This window comes from Cydia fagiglandana, chromosome 6 (genome assembly GCF_963556715.1).
Source record: "Cydia fagiglandana chromosome 6, ilCydFagi1.1, whole genome shotgun sequence".
NCBI classification, from domain to species: domain Eukaryota; kingdom Metazoa; phylum Arthropoda; class Insecta; order Lepidoptera; family Tortricidae; genus Cydia; species Cydia fagiglandana.
The window spans coordinates 5,164,646-5,168,704 of NC_085937.1; positions in this window are offsets into that span (position 1 = coordinate 5,164,646).

Here is a 4,059-nt window from a genome sequence, read left to right on the forward strand (position 1 = left end):
AGGTACTTAAATACAAAATACATTCTGTGATCTGTGTAAAATTGTCGTATAATATTTTACAGTACGTAGCGGTCCCTTTTTTAAATATCTTTCGATAATAATCACGATAACTAATTTAGCAGTGGCGCGATGGTAGTGTGCACGTTGAAGGGCTCTTAAAAATTAGCTTTAGATACCTTTAAGTATTCGATGTCTACAGGAACGACGCGAGCAAGTTAAGCATACTTCAATTTGATTTGATACAGTGAAGTTTAATCATGTACTTTGGTTTCTACAATATATCTGTATGATGCATATGAAACAAACACGCTCTATCACTCGCCGTTTGGTTGCGTACATATCCATGTTAATATTATACCGGAATACGCGTCTCATTCATATTTCAGAGCTTTTTGTCGAATTGATAAAGACAAACAGAATAATGTTGCGTCGATACAAAACAGAATCTCTTTTATATTCATTATTGCGAAGCTATAAATAAAACATGCAACAATGGGGGAATCGATATCGCGGTATCTTCAGCGGTGTGAGCATTATTATGAGGAAAGGTTCTCATCGAAGTACATGAATGTAAATTAGCATCAAGTGGAACAAATAATGAAAGGCCCAGAAAGCTATTACCAATATTATCATAGAGCCTCGCATTTGCTGCGCGACTCCGCCATTCTTAGCCACACATAAATAACTTACTTTGTAGGCTTTATTTTCTATAAATTTCGGTACATGTTAGAGACCTTTACGGTGTTTATAAATTAATTTTGTAATTGGCACATGTTGGTATTCCAAAACTACCAACTTTGACATAGTTAACTAAAAGTTTATTAGTTTATTACAATGTCATAAGAACTATAAAGGCTGTCTCACTTTATTCGGTTGTTTGGTCATATTAATTAAATAATTATTTAATTACTCGTACACTGTCTTGTCAAAATAATTATAAATGAATATCTGGACAAATTTATCAAACATCGTAGCATGGTTAAAATTGGTCCATAAAAATCTGTTAACCATATTAAAGTTTCAATCAGAGGATTGTCATTAAAATCGTTACATTGCTACTATTAATTACGACTCACCCAGCTCACAAATGGCTTTAAAAAATCTCAAATCTACGAATTTTTCCAAGAATATTTGAATCAATTGTAATAACCTATACACGACCTACAGAATAAAAATAATTCTGAATCACTTTGTGTTTTCACAAAAGTGATAAGAGAGAACTCATCACCGGCGTAGCGTCAGAGGAGGCTAAATCAGAAACGTTGTTTTGTTATCGACGCGATAACAACACGAAATGACCTAATCATTTCGTGTTTTAGAAGTGTGGGGAAATACGTCGTGGGGAAACGTCACCGTTAGTTATACATAATTTCATGAAAGGATGCTATTTGTAGTATTTGTTTTCACTAGTTACAAGTTAAATATTAAGTTAATAGCTCAGGGAGCCTACCTGTTACTTCGGTAAGTCAATGCAGTAGCATTTTGTCATAAAATAAAAACTATTGTCGTATGTTACGACTTATAATTGATTATTCATTCAGATGTTTTTACCATTGATTAGGCATTCAGATGTTTGGTGATTGTTTGAAATTTTATAGATAAGAATTCTTGCGTTGCTAGCGTATTTATAAAATACAATAAAATGTTGATAGTGCTATTTATGTCTTTACAATTGAACTAAATTCAACGTTATATTAAGTATTATGGGGACCCAACGTTATGGATTTTGATAACATATATAACATTGAGCTTTAGAGTTCGTTGACATGTATGAATCTGCTCGAGGTTAAAATTGTAGTACTCGTGGGACTCATAGAGAAAAGGACCTTACTATAACAATGTGGCGACGGCAGTGCAAGACAGGTTTACCGTTAAAGCTACCCAATAAAATGTACAAGGGTCGGTTCAGTAAAAGAAAATTACGTGACTATTCTATAAGGCAGACGTCCGGTGTCCGTAACTGGTCTAGATGTTGTTTTGAAACATAGGTATGTCTTTAGCAAACCCCGGTTTAACTGGACGAAAAATGCACTTCTGTGCAGTGCTTTATAACTATATTTCAACACATATATCGACATCTATATATACATCATCATATTTGGCTGAAGATGTAAGATCAGTAGTAGTACAGTGTGTTTTTAACTTTAAGTGTAAATGATGCTGCTGCTTTTTTGTTTTTACCATGATAATAATAATTTAGAGTTCATCTAAAGTAACATCGCTATATCCCACGGGTAAATAGTATTCCTTTGATGTAGGTTGTTTGTGTACTTATCTATATCGTACAGCTTGGCAAAAAAGAGTAGAAATTAAAAAGTGGCAACACTGTAGTGCCGTCCCGTTTTCTTATATGGATTGGTTGGAAAGGGACGACACTACAGTGTTGCCACTTTTTAATTTCTACTCTTTTTTGCCAAGCTGTAGTCTTTGTCGTCGCCATACTAAAAGGCTTGCTACACGGTCACCGACAAGCCTTCTAACCGTCTGACCTTGGTCTGTCCTTGGTCAGTTTTGGTCAAATTTTGTTGGTAACAACTGTCTACACGGTCCGGGACCGGCCAAGGCCACGCGGTCTGGGGGCTTGTCGGCGACCGTGTAGCAAGCCTTTAAGACCTATCAAAAGGATTGGCTTACGAGCGCACGATGACATTATCGTCAAAAGCTGGGAATATTTTAAACTGGGAAAACTCTTGAAAAAGTTTTGAGCGTATTTCCTGGCTTATAGTAAAACTAGAAATTTATTTTCTTCGTTGAAACTGTCACACCGAGTAAATAATATAAGAATTTGTAATTTACTCTTAACTTATTTTCTAAAATAGAGTACATGGTATTAAATCTGAATAAGCCTTTTGTGATATTTCGTATAAAATATATGTATGTACTTATTGTACTTAAAATAATATATATTATATTATCTTAATACACATAACACGCCGTTCTCCTTAACGATGAAGCATTAAGGTCAATTAAGTAATATTATTTTTCTCCAATATGCTCGGAAATGTTCACCTTACTGTAGCAGAAATAGTACGGGAAGTTCTTCGTTAATGTCAAACTCTAACTAAAAAACATCAAACTATCGCTGTCCTGTTCTAGCGGACGGGAAGTAAAAAAACACTACAGTAATAACTTATTACTGTAGTGTTTTTTACTTTTTAATAATAAAAAACGCAAACCGCCAATTATTATTGCCGCGAGCCGCTTCTACACGACGCGATCAGCTATCATTTCACGTGTATGATCGTGCGAATACTGCTTAATAAAATCAAAGATTATTTTTATATTTTTTTTAAATCTCATCCGTGTTCATAAAGCTTACATAGTTTGTCAAAGGACTTTCTCATTTCAAACATAGACAAAGAGAATCATACTATCTTTGTCTTACACTAGTACTAGCACCCAAAAGAAAAGGATGGGTGTAGTTTTCCTGGTTCTTACTGACTGAAAAGTTGGTTTGACAAACTATATTGCGCAATTATATTGAATGAACGAATATTGAATGGTACTGAATGGCAGAATAAGTTTGTGCCTTTAACTTTTAAAAATTAATTAAAGAGGGAAATTGTTTTTGACATTTTGGATGTGAAGGTTTGATTTGAGTGATGCTTGATGCTTAAATAATAATTATTTTAGCTTATTTCCTCGCATGTTTGGAGAAAAGCACTATATATGCCTCGGCAGGAATAGCAATTCGTGGATTCGTCTTCTTTGTCGGCTCCGCTTCGCGTCGTCCGACAAAATCGAAACTCATCCACGAATTGCCCTTTCCCGGCCTCTGCAATAATGTACTATATATTGAAATAACGTTCCCTAATATTCATGTTATTATAAGAAAGCTGCAACCACTTACCATAATACTGTTGGAATAGAGCGTGTCATAAGACTCTGCCTTGGAGCACACATTCCTGAGCTTGTAAGGTTTCTTCAGCGGCGGTGGCGGCGCATGCCCCAGCTTGTGCGAGGGAGACGCCTGCTGCTTCTCCCCTACATGATTCGCGTTTGACTTGTTCTCCCTCTCTTTCATCAGCTTGCTATTGTGGGTCAGGTTGTTCTTCGTGA